The following is a 20,798-nucleotide window of genomic DNA, read 5'->3' on the forward strand; positions in this document are numbered from 1 at the left end:
CGCCCTCTGCTGTGTGGCCTGGTTCGTAGCAGGCCAGGGACTAATACTAGTCCACAGCCTGGGGGTTGGGGATCCCTGACCTAGACCATGTACTGGGCCATAAGACACATAGTAATAAATTTAAAAAGATCAAAATTGTACAGATCATGTATTGAGATACATTAAATTAGGAACCCTTAAAGTACCTAAAAAATTCTCAAATATTTGGAAATTTAACCATAATGCTTTAAATGACCAATGGGCCAAAGAAGAAATCACAAGAAAAATCATAAAATATTTGAACTAAAAGATAAGGGAAATATATCAAAATGTGTAGGATGCAGGGGAAGAAATTAGAGAAAAAATGCAGTTTAAAATGCATATATTGGAAAATAAGAAATTTAGAAAATAAATGACTCATGCATCTACTTTAGGAAGACAAGGAAAGAAGAAAAACTAAATTCAAAGTAAGTAGAAAAAGGAAATAATTTAAAAAGTGTAAAGATCAATAAAATGCAAAACAGATAACAAAGGTAATTTTAAAAGTCAACTGTCATTTCTTTAAAAGTTTCAAACAGTTGATAAAAACTGATATTTTATCAATTGATAAAAAGAGCAGGAAGATATCACAGCAGATTCTGTGGGTGTCAACAAATGTAAACATATGTTATCAAGAAACTTCATGACAATACATTTGACAAAGAGATAAATTGACAATTTTTTGGGAAAACTCAACTGACTAAAACTAACATGAGAAAAGAAAAGATTTTTTAAGAGATTCATATCCATTGAAGAAATTTAATTTGTAATTAAAATCCTTCTCATGGAGAAACCCTTGGTACAGATGTCTTTACTGATGAATTTTACCAACAATTTAGAGATTGTGTCACATCAATGTGACACAATTTTTTTCTGAACATAAAAAAAGAAAAAAATTCTTTTCAATTCCTTGTATAACTGATACCCAAACCTGATAAAGGCATTTCAAGAAAACAAATTATAGATCAGTATTCTTAATAAACATAGATACAAAAATATTTAACAAAATACCAGCAAATAAATGTTCAGCCATATGTAAAATGGATAACCCAAGCAGGGTTTGTTAAAGGAATGTGAAATTGGTTTATTATTAAAATATCAGCCTAGAGATGTTGTGAATGGCTGAACAACTAGTACATCTCTGTGAAGTGGCCAACTTGCTTGGCCAGCTTGCTAAAACATTATCTGGTATCGGCTTTGCATTCTTCTGTTTTCTTTTTCCTTACCCTTTTTACCCTGCAAGTGCATTTCTCATAAAGCATTAAATACTTTAACAAATCAATGAACAAAATTCATCATAAAAACAGAATAAAGGAGAAAAATTATGTGATCACTTAGCAGATGCAGAAAAGGAGTTTGACAACACTCACACCCATTCATGGTCAAAAACTCTTAACAAACTAGAAATAAAAATACTTCTTCAAACTGCAAGGATATCTGGAAAAATCCTACAGCTAATGTCATACCTAACAATGCAAGACTAAGCACTTCCTCCTCAAATTACAAATAACACAAGGATGTTCGCTCTCATCATTTCTATTCAATCTTTTTCAGAATGTCCTAGTGAGCTCAATAAAGCAAGAAAAGAAATAAAATTAGGAAGAAATAAAACTGTCCTTATTAATGGACAACATAACAAACAGAAAAGAACAATTTTTCTAACAAACAACGCAGAATTATTCAGTTTTAAATATTCAAATATCCAATATTAAAACTGTTGCTACTATAAACTTTAATGTCATTAGAAAATGTTCATGATACAATAAACATACACACAACAAAGTAAAATAAACATGTTATAAAATTATATATATATATAATCTCAAAATGGAAAGGAGTTAGTTCAGAATGCCAATAAGGAAACTCTCTTGGTGGATTGGGATGATTATTTTCTTACTGTCATAAATTTGTTTAATATAGCTACTGTCCTGACATTCATTCATTTTTAGGCCTGACGTAAGTTGTTTAAAATGCAGTCGTACTCTATTACCTTCGGCTCAGTTAACACTTCTCCTCCTTATGTGGTTGTTTGTAATATAGCACACTTGTTCCTCATCTCACTGACCCAAAACCTAACACACCCCACAGCTGCTAAGGTAAAACCTAATGATCAACATCAGAGTCATGTAAATAAGCTTTCCCTTGTGTGTGTGTTTTCTTTAAACTATCCAAATCCACAACCCCTGTGGGAAAGCCTAAAGAATAACACCCATGGGTCTTAATAAAGTCCCAAAGACTCCCTCTCTCTCTTGCTCCCTTCTACTGGTTGAGCTCCCTGCAGGCTTCCTGTAGGCCTCCTGTCAGCAACCCTAGACGGTCTGGGACTTGTGAGTAATACATTTCTTTGGTTTCACACGTTTTATTTTCACAGCTTCATTGTGTCTCACCTGACTGACCCACCCAAACCTAATGCTCCCCCAGTGAACAATCTCTCGAAAAGCGATTATCTTGGCTTATGGCCACTCAAAAGAGAGACCTCAAAACCAAATTAGAAAGAAACTACAACAACGAAAATCATAACACTTCCTCATATGCTCCTTAATTTCTTAATCTTCTATGATGTTCATGAATTATTTTTATAATCAGAAAAGTAGGTATACTTAAAAATATTTTCTTTTGTACTCTGTGGGATAATTCCAAGTGTTACCAAGGAGAATGTTTATTTTCTCTATATTATTTCCTTCTTCCTAAAATTTATCAACTTGTTTTATTTACCTTTGTAGTACATGGAGACCATCTTGTAATTATGCAAACTCTGCAGGAATTCCAACATGCCTAAACTATGCTCTGATATTCTGGTCAGTGCTTTCCAGCTTTTTGATGTGCAGAGCAGCTCTACACCCAGCTCCATTTGGGCTCCCTCTGAAGTCCTGGAGGAGCCTGCTCTGGGAGATGACCAGCCCTGGGGTTTTCCCAGTGCTGCTCTGGAGGCAACCCCAAAAGACAAAGTATCAATATCTCCCAGAACATTGGATGCCCACTTGAACAGTACTTGTAGAAAAGTTCTGAGCAAGGCTAATCAGGCAGTATTCTGGTGTCTTAACTAGCAAATATAGATCCTACTTATCATAATCATGATCAGTTTCAATATCTAGTTGGGAAACTGATTAAGAAAAACTCTCATGTGTTCACATTACAAAACCAGTAATGAACTCTGGACCTGTCATACTTATTTGGATGATTGCTTCCTTTTTTTAAGGTTTGAACCCCAGTATTAAGTCATTTCCCAATATTGTACAATAAGACAATGATAATTAGGCAAGTTTTCAATGGAAAATTACAGTGAAAGTTTACAGTGAGAAATGGATGATTTTTCTCATTATCTTCTTCAATTTTCATCTTTGAATTGAATTGTCTTAGCAAGTAGAAATAAAAGGCAGTTACATCTGAATTTCAGATCAAAAAATACATTTATGGGCACAATTGTGACCTATTTATTTCTAACTGTGCCCCATTATTTGGGACTTACTTATACCCCCCAGATATGCTGTTGATCTAAAACTCAAATGTCACTGGGCATCCTAAATTTTACCTGGCAATTCTATCCCTGAGTCAGCTTTCTCCATTCTGTCAAAAGCAGACATTTTTACTTCTATAGTGGGTTCCACCTGTACCAAAAAATCCTACATGGCTCCGGTATGTCACATTCAGTCTTTATATTTAGTGAATTCACTGATTAATTAAAAATGAGAGAGTTCATTTCTTTAGCTTTCTCTTAATGAATTAAGCCTCCTTCAGGTAAGCAAGAAAGACAAAAAAAAGTCTTAAGTACAAAGAATAGCAATAAAAAGAAGGGGAAATATAATTTCTGCTTCACTCCTCAGAAGCATTGCTTGAACTAGTATTCAGAACATAGAGGCTATAACCGAGCAATTTTGAGCCTAAAGCATTTTCATCCCCTGTGTTTTAGACCTTTCCATGTTAATGGCAGCCACCTAGGTAGTCCTGAGGGTAAATGAAATCATCTAGGCCCAAATCCATGACAACTAGATCACTTCATCTACTTGCTAATAGTTTTTCTTCCTAGGAATCACCCAGTCACACAGCTGCAAGTAAAGAAGTTTCAGAATATGCCATCGCTGCCCTTTCATTCCAACTGAGAGAAAATGAGAGCAGAGAGCTAACACCCCTCCCCAACAGACTGGATTTAAAAAAAAAAAGTATAAGAGTTACTGTACCAGAATAAAGGAGTCTCAGCAGAAAAATGGTCTTGCAACTTGTTGTAGTTGGCATCAAAATATGTGTGGAGGTCATGTGTACCTTTTTGTCTCCTTGAATGTTCCAGCAGCTAAGACTACAAAGCCAGTGTGACTGCAGAATGATGACCTAAGAATAATGACCTAATCTGCTCCTATTTAAAAGTTGGTCATAGAAAGCCAAGACAGTCTGTTTGCCTAAAGCCATGGTTAAGTTGAGGGTAAAGACACAAAGTGATTCTCTCTACCCGCTTCTCTACAAGAAAGAAAGTGGTAAAAACGTCATTAGGAATGGCAGGAGTTATTAGTAACAACTTCTGGACTCAAAGGAAGAGTGTGTGGGGAATGAATACAATGGTTTCAGTTGTGGTTTTATTTCTATGAAACCTCTTGCTGTTCCTTTAATGCCCTTTGACCTGTTGGCAGGTCTGAATGCAGGACTGGAATGCACTTCACTGAGGAAGTAAAGCAAACTTGTCTTCTTTGGTTACCATGGTTATGGCACTGTGTGTTACCAACTCAATGATTTGCATTGCAAACCGTCACTGGAAATGAGGACAGCAGAACTTGATATTCAGGATGGAGAGATTCAATTCACTGGAAATTCTATTGGAAAATTCAGAGGGAGCAAAACATACACATACACTCATACTCCTGAACCCATAAAGAAGTCCAAATTGTGAGTGAGAACTAACAGAGTCAGTCTTATCATCCATAGAATTTCACTATCTATGAAGTATTTTAGTTGAGAGATGAGATGATTTCACATTAGGAAGATGAGTAGGCACATTATTGACCTCATTTTTTGAATTAAATTCCACTGCTACATTCGCCACGCATTCTTATATATGACATAATGCTAAAGCACTACCTAAAAATAATGTTTTTCTTGAGACATGCATTTCAACAATATCCTTCATTTTAATAAGTTGCATTATTAGAGTTTAAAATGATGGAAAAGATCTTGTGCATTTCAAATTATATTTCACTTCAAACAAAGAGGAACCCCAAGATGAGAAAAGATGAATTGGAAGTGCTGAGATTAAAGAGCAGGGGAATGAGGGGAGGAGGCCTCATCAACTCTTTCCTCTTCCTCTATGACAGCTCGTGACGTTTCTCAGCAGGGCTCCAAGCATCAATGAGCAAGATATGAATACCTTCCTTCTAGCCCTATAAACTAGCCCTCAGCCTATTCTGGGAGATCTCTCTTGTCTCTTAAGACTTCTCCCTGCCTTCATCACCAGTGGCTGAAATTCTGCCTCTCGGGAGCCCAGGAGTATGTCAAGGCTGACATGACAAAACAGCCTCCTTTTCCTCTGTGGCATGTACTGCCTTCTCAGCCCTGAGAAGACCACAACTTTGTCTCGGCATCCACCAGGATGTGCTGGCTTTGTAAAAAGGCTAATGACACAGCATACTTTAACCGAAATGCCATGGCCAGAACTGTACTTGCAAAATGACGTCCTTATTTTAACAGTTTAATTCTAAAAGATTTTAATAGACTTGATCTTTAAAATAAAACTGGGCATAGAATTGCATCTACACACACACATAAACAACCTCAATTCCCATACTTTGATTACCCATTAGTTATACATGTATTTATATATCTTATTTTTGTGGGAGCGTGCAGTACTCAGAGCACTGAAGGAGAATAGGACCCTATCAAAACATAGTTCCTATTAACATTATCTTGGGAAATCGATTTCCTTTTTAGAAGCATAGTTAATTCAGAATAATGATGTGCGCATCACTGGATTTTTTTAGAAAAGAAACTTTCTTCATAAAAATGAATATATTTTGTTATATATATGGTGGTCCATGAAACAATGGGCAATTCATAACCAAAGCACTGTAATTCCAAGAAAACTCTTCCAAATAGAACACTTCCCTTTCAGGTCTGTCTTCCAACATACAGATATCATCCTTTGTGACAAAGAGATACTCAGAATAAGTTGAAGTTGTTCACTCTCTAAGAAAGAAGACAAATAAGTTCTAAGATGGCAATATAATTAGTAAGGGTTTTTGTTGTTGCTGCTGCTGTTGTTTTTGTTTTGGGAAAAGGAAAGGATTCTATGAGATCTAACAGGTAAGGAGCTCAGTCCAGCTTCAAGGGTTTGGAAAAAGCATCCTGGAAATTACAGTCTAAGCGTGATTTTAAAAAGGGATAGAATTTAGCCAAGGAGGCTGAGAAAGGAAAAGAAACTACAAGGAGGAGGTGCTCCGGTCAGTAGGGGGTTGAGGGAGATGACAAAAGGTGAGATTGAAAACCTATGTCATGCATTTTCCACATTTTTAATAAGTAAATAATTATTATAACCTCTTTGGATCTACAAGAGTATCCTACAATAGGAAAGTAGGAGTGAGGAAAGTGAGACCCAGAAAAGAGATTTGACAGTGTCACAAAGTGAGTTTTTGACATACTGCATACTAGGGCTAAGGTCTCTGAAATCTCTGACATAATGCTTCTACCATTAATGGGAAACCAGGCTAAAAGAAGAGGCGCAGTCTTAATGTCTTCTCAATAAACTAAATAATGTAATTAACTTTGACTGGAATAGCCTTCATAAAGTATGAGTAAGTAAATGTAAGCCTCTATCCTTTGCATGGGGTGGGGAGAAGGAGGATGATTCAGGGAGAGAGAACAGCATGTGCAAAGGTGCAAAGGTCTAGGGTCAAGAGAGAGAATAAATTCCACTTGAAAAATTACAAGAACCTCAGCATGGCTACTGCATAATATATGAGGAGACAATGTCAAGTGATGTAACTGGAAAGGGAAGGAGTAACCAAAATATGAAGGACTTTGCATGCCAATAAGGGGTTTGAACTTTGTTCTGAGAGCAGTGGGAAGTGAAATGATCAGACTTTCATTCTGAAAAGGTCTTTTTGCTTCAATATGGAGAATAGAATAAGTGGAAGCAACAAGACTGAAAAAAGGAGGCTGGGGACCAGGTAAGATATTATGGTGACTGTAATCATAGCCCCAAGAGTAGAAATGTAGATAAGTGTGTTATCACAGTACTATGTGGGAGAAAAAAACTGCAGGTCTTACGGACTGATTACTGTTGGGGGATGCAGTGGTCAAAATTAATCTCAGTTTTCCAACTTGTGCAAGTGGTCAATACCATTTCATTTATAGAGCAGGCATTACAGAAGGAAGTATAATTTGAAAATCGTTAAGATAATGAGATGATATTGATAGCCACCATTTATATTGGTTTGTGCCAAGCTCCACAGTTAAAGTTTTACAACATTTTCTTACTTCTCACACAAAATTTAGGTAGAAGTTATTATTATCCCATTTTAGAGATGAGGAAACTGAGCTTCACAGATGTTAAACCATTTTTTCCCATACAACTAGTTTGACTATGCCTCTCTGACTCGCGACGTAGGCCTATCTGACTCCTAGAGCTCAAAAAGTACAAATGCTTCTTGATTTATAATGGGGTTAATCCCCTGATAAACCCATCATAAGTTGAAAAATTGTTAAGTGAAATCATCATATGTCAGAGACTATCTATATACCAATTGTGATACACTTTCTAAAGTTATTTTGAGGAAGGAGAGCATGTTATTTTAGAGATATCAGAATCTTTCTCAGTTTTCCAACAATTCTAAATACAAGTGAAGCAGAGGATTTAGTCTGGCTGTTTTATGTTCACCAAACCAAGCCAGAGAATTAGTTGTCATGTTTACTGATAGAGTTTCCAAGTAGGTCCAAGAGCCCTGGCTAGATGAAGAGAGCTGAAGGTAAGCTTTCCTTCCTTTCACATTCATGCACAGAGACTCAAGCTCAATATTTTTTTTTAACATTCCCAATGAGCCAGAAAGTTATTAGAAAACACAATCTCTATGTACAGTACAATTAAATGATGAGTGAGGCTGATTTATAGGTTAGTAAGCTATAAGAATAAATAGGAGGCAATTCTTTCCTAAGTAATCTTTAGTAGATATGATAAATCTAGCTGTTAAATGCATAGCATGAGATTGAGTGGCCCCAAATTGCTCTATGTTCCACTAGATGGGCTTTAAGATGGTGTTTCATTTTAACAATACTTTTATTGTATTTCCCCCCTTAGAGTTAAATTTGACACATCATGCATGCTCCACAAATATTTGGTATTCATTCTCATCACAGTAAGTCCTGCCAGGTCAATTCAATCTTTCTACAGTAAAGATTCAAATCAAATGCCGCCTCCACTGTGTAGGAGGTCCCCATCTTTTCCCCTCATTTTGCTTATGCCTGTTCCAGAACATTTACCACATTGTGCTTGTTACTATACCATTGAGTCTCAACTAGAACTGATTTTTCACCAAGGGGACCTTTGGCAATGTTTAGAGACATTTTTTATTTTTGCAATGGGGTGGAGAATGCTACTGGTATCTGGTGGATAGAGGCCAAGGATGCAGCCCTACCCCAAATAATTTTTTAACCCAAACATCAGGATTGATGACATTGAGACACCCTGTATTAGACAAAGGAAAAGATGGAAAGCTTAGGACTTAGGGTCACAAGTGCTCAGTTGCAACCCTGGCTCCAGCACTTGCTAGCTATGACATTGGGCATGTCTCCATTTCAGGATTCTCATCAATACAGTGTAGATGCTTCTTTTACAGATGCTTCCTTCACAGAATTATCACAGGGACTAATTCAATAATGCATGATAAATGGCCTGTAAACTTGATAGAGTCATCATTATATGTTTTATGATTGTATGTGTAATAGTGAATGTAATAATACTAATTGCACAGTCAGTTTGGATACATAGGTCTAGAGCTGAGTAATGAAATTTGGACTAGATTTCACATCTGAACCTGTATCTTATTTCTTTGTATTTCATCTCAACAAAGATTTCATATTGAGCCGAATCTCTGAGCTAGCACTCTTTTAGGTACTATTGATATAAAAATAAGATATTCTTCCTAAATTAAGGAACTCTCTTTGTAAGATGAAGATAGAATCATAAACAAATAGTTACAATACTATGTAAAATAAACTAAGATAACAGAGGATAGGTGAATAAAATTTTTTAGAAGCAGGCCAATTCAAAACACATAAAAAAGCTTATGGGCTGCATTATAACCAGTCACAAAAAATTTCCTTTACTACCTTGCTTTACTGATCCCCATGGGGGAAAATGTACACTCTTATGACTTAGATTACTTGCTCTACAGAATAGATGAAAGTCAATAAGAAAACTGAAATTGCTTTTTAACAATGAACATGTTAATTCTGGCCATATAGAAAAGTAACAAAATGGAGGCAGCTTTCTTAATCTTTAATCTTGAAATGGAACTGCTAACCATGACTCAAAATGGCTGCATGGGCTGTGAATTGCTCATTGCTGTAACTGAGATATAAAATGCTTTCAGGACACAAATGAATGTTTGGGGGAAAGTTTTCCAAGCCACTCCAGACAGCTAGAAAGTATTTTCATTTACTTTGCTCATTGGAAGGGATTGCTCAATAAATACCTGATAAACTGTACTGGATTGACCTGACACAGTAGTATAGGAAGTGAGCATTCATTTTCCGCCTTTCTCTACCAACCCCCTACATGATTGATTGAAAGGGAGAATCCTGGGACATGTCATAGAAAACTGAGTGAACTCATTTTGCCTACAGATTGTCTTGGATACTCACCAATATCAGGGTCATTAAGTAGTTGTCATATTACTGACATATACTTCCTGCACTGTTCCCTGTAGGATTTTCTGCCATGGATTTCCTGACCTAGAATGTCCTCAGTATTGCCTAGGGTAACGATTCTAAGACATCTTAGTCTAAAGAGCTCTTCAATGGTTCAAGAAGAACCAACACCTTTACAACTAACATTTATGTCAACAAACCTTAGTAAGAAAAAAGCCCAAGCTTCTGATATAATCCTAACAAGAGTTAGTTTATATTTTGCTATTCCACACCAGGAACACTGAACATAAAACAGTCTGAGAGCACTTAACCCTCCTGTATTAGGTTATTCTTACATTGTTATAAATACCCGAGATTGGGTAATTTATAAAGAAAAGAGGTTCAGCTGGCTCATGATTCTGCAAGATGTACAGGAAGCATAGTGCTGACACTGTTTGGCTTTGGAGAGGCATCAGGAAGTTTACAATCATGGTGGAAGGTGAAGAGCAGGTGGTAAAAGCAGAAGCAAGAGGCAGGGGTGCCACACATTTAAACAACCAGATCTCTGGAGAATTCACTCACTGTTATGAGGACAGGACCAAGTCAGGAGAGATCCACCCCCATGACTGAAACATCTCCCACCAGGCCCCATCTCCAACATTGGGGATCCCATTTCAACATGAGATTTGGTCAGGAACAAGTATTCAAACTACATCAATCCCTCATGGATTACTATTGGATATCTCTGAGTACCCAATTACCCTCAGTTTAGTTGGGAGTTACTTTAGGGATATCATCAAGGTAGCTCTTCAGATGACACCCTTCTCTGGCAATCAGTTTAAAGAGTCAACTAGTTAAGAGTAAAAGAAGCATTTATATCCATTTTTTTTCCCCTAGTATCTACTGCTTAGTTAAATCCATACATCTCAATCCTGTATACAGGAATCAAAATGGCTGAATTCTTCTTTGATTAGTAAGACTAGAATGCTTTTGTCTGCAATTTAGTAAACATACCCTCAACACCAGCAGCCTTCTTGTTGTCTTAAAGAATAAATTTGTGTTAAGACAAACTTAGAAAGGAACTAAGCATGGGTATCTTCTAAATGCAAGGCACTGTGCTGAGTGCTTTACAGACATTATCTCATTTAAAACTTATATTAGCCCTATGAATCAAAAACTACTATCTACATTGCACAGATGAAGAAACTGAAGATCCAAGGTTAAATACCTTTCCCCATACAATATAGGCGGTAGGATTTGAATACATACATTATAGCTACAAACCCCTTATTTTCTCCCTATGCCATATTTTTGAGAAAAGTAAAAAATGTAGCTCATATGCAGTCAAAATAACTCTATTTATACCCATAAGTTAATGAACACTCAATTGCCATATTATGAGCTACCAAATAAAGAATATGGGATTTTTGGCTTGCTTTGTTTTTAACTTTCTTATAATTTAAAATTGTGTTCTACATGGCTTGCCATCCCTGGAATTTCTGTCTAATGCCTAGCATCATGAAAACACACCTAGGAAATTCAGGGAAAGACATTCAAACCAGATCATAAGCAAACAGGAGATTTCCATGACAGACTGATACTGGGTGAAAAGGATCCTCAAGGGAATGCGACTGTCCCAACTTTGAATAAGATAGACTTGCTCTACACTGCAGAAAGCAGATAAAAGTAAAACCTCATTGAAACAAAAGTGTGGCTTATTCCTTCATGAGCGACTTTCATCATAAGTTCCAGAAGATGAGCATTTATTATGTTTTGGTTCATCAATGTATCCCCAAGAAGGCTGTAGCACAGTACCTCACAGTGAGTGCTCAATGGCAGTGAATGTGACCTTCACATCGCAATCTTAGTCTACAAGATGGTGAAGGATTTCAAATAGAGAAGTCAAAGTAATAAGGTGGCTAGCATAAGGGAGGGGAGTCAGAGAGGACATGTTCATTGTTTTCACATACTTTAGTAGTGGGTCTGTGGAAGAATCAAGCAGGCTGACATAGGTGCAGTCAGACCCGATGGATGGATCTAGAGGGAGCAGTGTTGGACAAATATGAAAAACAACTTCCTAATACTCAGTAATGAGATGAGTAATGAGTTCCCAGTCCCAGAGGTGCTTGGTTAGAAAAAGACTTGCTCACTGATTTTGGGGTTCCATTGTAAGAAAATACAAATCTTTTGTTGAAACTTCTGGCTTTGGCTTTTTTTTCCCATAAAGAGCTTGGAAGTTGTCACTCCTATCCTTATAAAAAGAAAAAATTACTGGGTAACATAGTGAGACCCTGTCTCTACCAAAGTAAATAAATAAATTAGCCCATGTGGTGGTACATGCCTGTAGTCCTAGCTACTTGGGTAAGTGGTGGGGGCTGAGATGGGAGAATCACTTGAGCCGAGGAGTTTGAGGCTGCAGTGAGAGCTGTGATCACCGCCTGTGCTATAGCTTGGGTGACAGAGCAAGGCCCTGTCTCAAAAAAAAAAAAATAAAAATAAAGAAAGAAGAAAGAAAGGAAGGAAGGAAGGAGGGAAGGAAGGAAGGAAGAAAACAAAAAGAAAAAGCTGGACAAACGGAAATAAACAAGTTTCCTTGGACACATCCAGAGCTGAGGTCTCAGGGACGATCTGTATATCATAATCTGAGTGGCAGTCCCATCCAGAGAGTCAGATCCAAGACATGCTTAACTAAAGCAGTAGTTACTGGAGCCACAGACCAGTAGAAACACTTGAATAGTAATTTTGATGAACCACTGGAGGCCAAATATAGATTAACATAAAAGTGAGAAAGTTATTGAGCTGCAGCTCTAGGAAAATTACCCATGATTTGGGAGACTTTTACCTCCAGGAAACCCACCAAGTTTTCATAGTGAAGATAAACGAAGATCCCCTCATGGCTCTGGAAGAGGGAGGAAAGGAATAATCACTGTGAAATATGACCAGTTCCTTCTGCATAACAAAAGCCAACTCTCCAGGGAAAAAGACTTTGCCACAGCATTACCCCAGTTGTGGAAGAGCATCTCTCCTATACTAGACTAGATGGGCAAGGTAACCAGAGAGTAGGAAACGCTACAGGAAAAAAAAATTCGAAAGAAAATTTTATAGGTCAGAAATTTGAATCTGCAAAAGAAAGGAGAAATATTGGAGAAGGAATAAAGGTAAAATAAAATCATTATTTTTCTTATTCTTAGTTTATCTAACAGATAACTTGGTTTAAAGTAACAATAGTGTCAATGTATTGAGTGATAGTAATATAGCAAGGAATAGGAGGGGGAAATTGGAAATAATCCATTATAAGTTACATGTATTACCTGCAAAGTGGTATGGTGTTATTTAAAGCTGAATTAACATAAGTTAATTAAAAATGTGGGCTGGGCACGGTGGCTTACACCTGTAATCCCAGCACTTTGGGAGGCTGAGGCGGGCAGATCACAAGGTCAGGAGATCAAGACCATCCTGGCTAACATGGTGAAACCCCGTCTCTACTAAAAATACGAAAAAAAATTAGCCGGGCATGGTAGCAGGCACCTGTAGTCCCAGCTACTCGGGAGGCTGAGGCAGGAGAATGGCGTGAATCTGGGAGATGGAGCTTGCAGTGAGCTGAGATCATGCCACTGCACTCCAGCTTGGGCGACTGAGCGACACTCCGTTTCAAAAAAAAAAAAGAAGAAAGATCTATAGTCTAAGTTTCTACTTTAGGAAAGTAGAGAAAAAGAGCAATGTAAGTCTACAGCAAGCAGAAAAAATAAAAAGAAATAATAAACATAAGAGTAGAAATAAATTAAACGGAAAACAATGAAAAAAAAATCAATGAAACCAAACCTTGTTCTTTGAAAAGAACAATAAAATGGATAAATTTCTAGCTAGAAATGAGAATAAAAGAGAGAAGACAGCCTTTGTAATGTGAAGCCAGGGTTCTCACAGTTGTGGAAATTTACAACTAAGCAAGTAGAAGAGTCTAGAATAATTCATGTAGAAATGGATGAGAGATGGGGATATCAGTATTAACCCATGTTTAACTTAATATAGGTATAGATGATTACATATACAAGTTTCATGGGTATATGTATATACATGGATTAACATACACACATATATTTCATTCCTCTATCTGTTGAGAGGGCCTAGAAGCAAAACACTCCACTAGTAATGAACATACCTGGTATCCAGATCTTGGTTTCTAAAACCATTCTGATTCTAGGTCTAGGGCAGGAAATACAAAAGATGAGCTTATAATATTTTATAGTGCCAGAAAGTAAGAAAAGTGCCTAACTCTCTCTCTCTCTCACACACACACACACACACAATGATGTGGTATGTCCAAGAGACACAGAAGTCAACTTAAAGAGCTCTTATTGGCAAAAGCTGGGAAAAATAATTCCAAATAATTTATGTAGATACTCCACCTTCAAGGAGGTAGAGTATAACTTCTCACTTCTTGGGTGTGCGATATGCATAGTGACTTTCTTTCAAAAAATAAGTATGGAAAGGGAAAAGCATAACTTTACAGTGCAGAAACCTGACAAACACTATCTCAGGCAGGTGTTCAGATTAACATCAGTGGAGATAAGTCACGTTGATAGTGTGTTTTCTTGATATAATTTGATAAAAGTGCTATTTTACCTTTATGGTTTTCCTCCCCTAAACCCATAACCCCAGTGTAATCATAAGAAAAACAACAGACAAATCCCACTTGAAAAAAAGCCTACAGTATACTTGATCAGTATTCTTTGAAAATTTAACCATCATCAAAAGCAAGAAAAGTTTGAGAAACTGTGACAGTCAAGAGGAGCCTAAGGAGATGTGCCAACTAAATGTGGTATGGCATCCTGGATGACACTATGAAACAAAAAACAGCTAGGTAAAAACTTAAAAAGGTTTAAACAAAGGTGGACTTAGTTAATAATAATGTATCAATATTGGTTCATTGATTATAAACACATGTGTCATATTAATTTGTTAATAATAGAGACAGTGGGTATAGAGAGATCTCTACAATTTTGTCTATATTGAAAACTATTAAAAAATAAAAATGTATTTATTTTGTGGTTGGATTAAAAGATATTTTGTATACCTACTCCAACTCTGAAATTCAGTGATTCTAAAATAAGGTATTTATGATAATGTGCAAAGAAGGGACAAATACCAGCAGGATAACATAAGATTAAAATAAATATGTTTATATATATAAATATATAATATATAAATATATATATTTTATAAAACATATACATATATATAGAGAGAGAGGCCAGAAATAGAACCATATGTGCATGGTTGTGTGTATAGATGTAACATCATTATGTAAGGATATATAACACAATGCTAACAGTGGTCATCTCTGGATGATATGATTTCAAAGTTTTTACTTTCTTCATTTTATTTGACTGCATTTTTAGAATACTTGACCGAGGAGACACAATTATTTTTGTAAAATAACAAGAAGTTAATCCAATTCTAGTATTTAAATTTAATGAGTATTCACGATGAGAAACGCCTGTCTGAGCTATGTGCCCCTCCTCCAAACTCAACCAACACCCTGTACTAACTTCAATCATTATACCTTAGCAACCATTCTATACACGTATGTTGTCTATCTTCCTTCCTGGATTATAATCTTCTTGCGAACAAGAAGTATCTCATTTTGCATCATTACCATTTTGTGTAGAACCTGGCATCTTGAGCATTTGGGGCACCTGCACAGCACGCTGCAGGATACAATCTTGGACAAGTCACTGCCTCAGTTTTCTCATAAGTACAATGAGAAATTTGGGCTACTGTCATCTCTGGAGATTTTTCTAGATCTAAGATTCAAGGTTCTTTGCCTGTTACAATGAATTAGGCAAAACGTCACAAAATAGGAATCTCAGGGAGATTATGTGACTTGCCCAACTTCTTTTGCATCTTCTGGAATGTGATAGAAGATTAAGATTCAGGAAATGTCTGCTCTGTGGGAATTGGTTTAGAAGACTTTTTCTGTAGGTTTTAAATAATTTATTTGCTGTTAAATTTGTCCTTGCAAATTTACAAAAGCCTGAACATATGATTGGCTAAAATACAGAAGAATAAAATACAAGGATAATTATTTCCTGAGACCTTGTTAGAATTGTTTTTCAGATTTTCCTACAATACGCAGAAAATACCCATGTGATAAAGTGAGTATATTGTTACATGTGTTTCGTTCTAATTATACCGCTTTTTCCTTGGACCTGAGATTAAGGAAAAATGATGGAAAATCACCATTCCTGGTTTATGCACTTCAAGGTCAAACTCAAATGGCTTTCCAACATCATTGATTCTGCCATCTCTCACTCAGCAACATTCTCTAGCTATCCAATTCCTATTCCCCGTGAACCCTGATCACTTGAAACATCGAGTTCACCTAGAAGAGCCTATTATAGTTTATATGTTTCCTTTTGCTGGTATAACAAATTATCACAAACTTAGTAGTTGTAGGCAACACACATTATTGTCTTATAGTTCTGGAAGTCAGAAGTCTAAAACTTAGTCTCACTGGGCTAAAATGTGTATGTGTCAGCAGGCCTGCACTCCTTCCTGGAAGCTCTAGAGGAAATCCATCTCCTTGCCTTTCAGAGGCTGTCTCCATTCCGTGGCTCGTGGCTTCTTCGTCTTCAAACTTAGCAGTGTAGCATCCTCAACTCTCCTGACTCTGCCTCTCTGCTCCTATCATGACTCCTCCTCCTCTGACCCTGACTCTCCTGCCTCTTTCTTATCAGGACCTTTTTATGACATTGGCCCCAACCAAAAAACCCAAGATAATTTTTCTTCTCAAGATCCTCAACTTAATTACATCTACAGAGTCCCTTTTAACACACACAGTGCGACATCTTGACGTCTTTGTTGTGGGGAGGCACTATTCTATCTACCATACACCCATCTTTCTCCCATCAGCACAGTGGACACCTCTTATGCTGAGATCCAGTATTGAGAGGTGACAACGTGCTAGCAGCCCTCGCTCGCTCTCGGCGCCTGCTGGGCCTCGGCGTCCGCTCTGGCCGCGCTCCAGGAGCCCTTCAGCCTGCCACTGCGCCGTGGGGGCCCCTCTCTGGGGCCGGCCGAGGCCGGAGCCGGCTCCCTCTGCTCGCGGAGAGGTGTGGAGGGTGGGGCGCGGGCGGGAGCTGGCGCTGCGCGCGTTCCGGGCGGGCTTGGGCTCGGCGGGTTCCGCACTCAGCGCGGCAGGCCGGCGCCTGCTGGGCTTGATCGAAGGCTGAGTCCCGTGCGTGGACCGCCGTTCCCTCTTTGCGAGGTCGTTGGCCACGATGGCGGGTCTCCGTCTCTTTCTTGCTTCCCCTGTTTTCCTCTTGGTTGTATGAGACGAGCTCCCTGTGGGCTGACGGAGTGCCCGGGCTAGGTGCCGCAAAGTCCCGCGGCGAGTGCCAGTGAGAGGTGAAGCTGGTGGGGCTTCTGGGACGGGTGGGGACGCGGAGAACTTTTCTCTCTAGCTAACGGTTTGTAAGCGCACCAATCAGCACTCTGTCAAAACGGACCAATGAGCTCTCTGTAAAACGGACCAATTTGCTCTCTGTAAAATGGACCAATGAGCTCTCTGTAAAATGGACCAATCCGCAGGATGTGGGTGGGGCCAGATAAAGGAATAAAATAAAGCCACCCGAGGCAGCAGCGGCAACCCGTTCAGGTCCGCTTCTACGCTGTTTCTTTGTATCTGTGATAACTCTGGGTGCTGCTCACTCTTTGGGTGTGCACCGCTTTTAAGAGCTGTAACAGTCACCGCGAAGGTCTGCAGCTTCACTCCTGAAGTCAGCGAGACCACGAATCCACCAGAAGGAAGCAATTCTGGACACACCATCTTTAAGAACTGAACCACTCATGGCAAAGGTCTGCGGTTTCATTCTTGAAGCCAGCGAGACCAAGAACCCACCAATTCCTGACAGTATCACAGCAACTTCTGGGGAAGGCATCTCTGGTACAAGTCACGTCTTGTCACAGATAAGTAACTACTTTGGAGGTTCTATTAAAAACTCTTCTTTTAGAAAGTGCACAATGGACATATAGGCTCTAATTGAGGCTATCTAAGCATGTACTACTTTTGTATTCAGACAAATTATTTTTTCTTAAATTTATAAGCTTCAGCGAGAGACAGACTTAGATTCAAATCTGGGTGCTGCCAACTATTATCTGTGTCTCTTAGAGCAAGCTGTTTCTTTTCCTGAGCTATGCTGTCTCTAACTCAGCCACATTCTCTACCACCATCTCTGGAATTTCTCAGTGTGAGATTTGAGGGATATCTAGGGTGTTTTAAATTAGAGTCATAATTGAATTTACTACAGGTAGTAGAAATAAATAATAAATAAGATTGTAGAATTTGAGTCCGCTTTTTATAAAGTCTGAAGTTTGATATATTAGTTCTTTTGTCTGAAAATATTTTTCATATTTCCCAAAACCAGTAGTATATATATACACACACACACACGCAGAAATCTTCAACAAACCTAACTGCCCAGTAAGACACCCAGGTGATTATGCACATTATAAACTATTGTGTTTTACAGAGAGGGTTTATTATTAATCTTTTAGCGTTGTTTTGTTTCCTTTCCTTACCCAATCATATGTGTCTCTGTGATTCTCTGAAATTCGTCCAAGTTGTGCGTTGCCCATGGTTCCTTTCTCTTTCCTCTTGTTAATACTGTATTTAATTTGCTACAAAGTCAATATTTATTTAATAACCTAGTGTTTTGTTGGCAAAAAAACTATTATGAATGATACAAATATATAGCCTATTTCTTCTCCTAACACAATACTTTTGTCATCTTACAACATGAAATAGAAGCTTATTAGCCCCCTCAAAACTTCACAACATTTTTGGGATCTGCTTGTACCCTGGTCTCTTCATTCTTTTGTTCTCATTCTCTCTTCACATTCCCTCCTTCCGTCATTCTTTCTCTAAATAAGAAATATGTCTGCCGTGCGCGGTGGCTCACTCCTGTAATCCCAGCACTTTGGGAGGCCGAGGTGGGCGGATCACAGGGTCAGGAGATCGAGACCACGGTGAAACCCCGTCTCTACTAAAAATACAAAAAATTAGCCGGGCATGGTGGCGGGTGCCTGTAGTCCCAGCTACTGGGGAGGCTGAGGCAGGAGAATGACGTGAACCCAGGAGGCGGAGCTTGCAGTGAGCCGAGATCACGCCACTGCACTCCAGCCTGGGTGACAGAGCGTGATTCTATCAAACAAAACAAAACAAAACAAAACAAAAAACAAACAAAAAAAGAAATATGTCGTTTTGGCTCATTGCATTTTAAACAATACAATGTATATAAAATTAAATGAAAATTCCTATCCCTAAATTTTCAGTCTTATAATGTAATAATCACATCAAGTTGTTGCCAATCCTTGTCCTCTGGACTTTTTCACATACTGGACATCATGCTATGTCAAAGTAGATACATTTTTACTTTTTTTTTTTTTCAGACGGAGTTTCACTCTTGTTGTCCAGGCTGGAGTGCAATGGTGATAGCTCACCACACTTCTGCCTCCCAGGTTGAAATTATTTTCTTGCCTCAGCCTCCCGAGTAGCTGAGATTACAGGCATGCACCTCCATGCCCGGCTAATTTTGTATTTTTAGTAGAGACGGGGTTTCTGTGTGTTAGTCAGGCTGGTCTCCATTTGACTTCTTTTTAATGGCTACGTACTAGTCCATTGCATGGACATACCACAACTTGTTTCTTTCTTTTCTCTTTTTTCTTTTTTTTTCCTACCACTGCTGTAGAAAGCAGAGCATTTCCCTCATTGCCTTTATAAGTTCATGTATTTTTCTAGTGGAGAAGTAGTGGAAAGGAATGAAAAGGTATTCCTATAACAATTTTTTAAAAAAATAAAACTTCTCCTCCAAACTCTCTCACTTCTTGATCTCTTGCCTTAGAGGATTTAGGAAAATGGTCTGGTAAAGTTATAAGTTAGCTGTATATTATCCAATAAGAATAGATAATTACTAAATCACCACTTCCCTCTCTCCTGTCAATTCCCCAATAATTGTGAGTGAAATGGGCCAAGTTCTCAGCTGTGAACCAGGAGAAGTGAGAGGGAGCTATGAATGACTTAAAAAAGGTACCTGCTAAAAACACAGTTGCTTTTATTTTATATATTATGTAAAATATTAACCTTTATGTATTACATAAAATACAGGTATATTATATATATATATATAAAGCAATTTATATATCTGTCTGTGTATATATATGTGCAAATATGCTATCTCGTCTAGTTGAAACATTCAATTTCATTAGTATTTAACACATCTTATTCATTAGCAATGTATATCTGTTAAAGGTGAGGTACCAACATACTATTCTGACTTGTTGCATTTTGCAAATTATACTAGTGCGATATCCTCACACAAAAATATTACTGGCTGAAAACTAGAAATGGAGCGACACCGTGCTTATAAGCTGTTCTTACCTGCTGGACTCTGTCTGTCCCTCATTCCCTGGAATTGGCTAGCTTTCAAAACCACAATATTTAATTGTCAGTTATTAGCCCCCACAACTCCAGATTAGCTTTTTTCTCCTCTGCCCCCATCCAGGAAACGGTCAATACTCAATATTCCTTCTTACATTTCAACTCCTTTATCACCAACAGCATTTAACGTTATTTTATTTGATTCTAACAGCTTCAATCCGATCAATTTCACCTGCATTTAAAGGAAGCCTGTTAGCTAGGTTTACAATCCAGAGGGAGAGAGGAAGGTAAAGGTTTTGTGTCCCTTTAATGACCAGGGAGAATATTTAGGTTCCTAGAGCACACACATACAAAAGGTTCTGATAAACAGTCTTACCTTCCTTAGTTGGAGGAGAGGACAAGCAGTGTCTATCCCTTAAAGCAGAGATCATGAAAGCCCCCTTCAGCAGCCTCTACACACCTGCCACACAAGCCCATTCCTGAGCCATCTGAAAGTTCCTGAAGGAAACAGGGTAGC

At 38.0% G+C, this 20,798-nt stretch overlaps 1 protein-coding gene across 1 annotated transcript in view; it reads right to left on the reverse strand.

Moving 5' to 3' along the window:
* ITPRID1 (ITPR interacting domain containing 1) overlaps window positions 1-4,346 on the reverse strand; it is a 117,596-nt gene extending 113,250 nt beyond the window's left edge. Inside the window, exon 1 of the transcript XR_012432549.1 lies at window positions 4,197-4,346. The gene's annotated coding sequence lies outside the window, so the exon portion shown is untranslated. The remainder of the gene's footprint in view (window positions 1-4,196) is intronic.
* Between the last annotated feature and the right edge of the window lie 16,452 nt (window positions 4,347-20,798).

This window comes from Macaca fascicularis, chromosome 3 (assembly GCF_037993035.2).
Source record: "Macaca fascicularis isolate 582-1 chromosome 3, T2T-MFA8v1.1".
Lineage (NCBI taxonomy): Eukaryota > Metazoa > Chordata > Mammalia > Primates > Cercopithecidae > Macaca > Macaca fascicularis.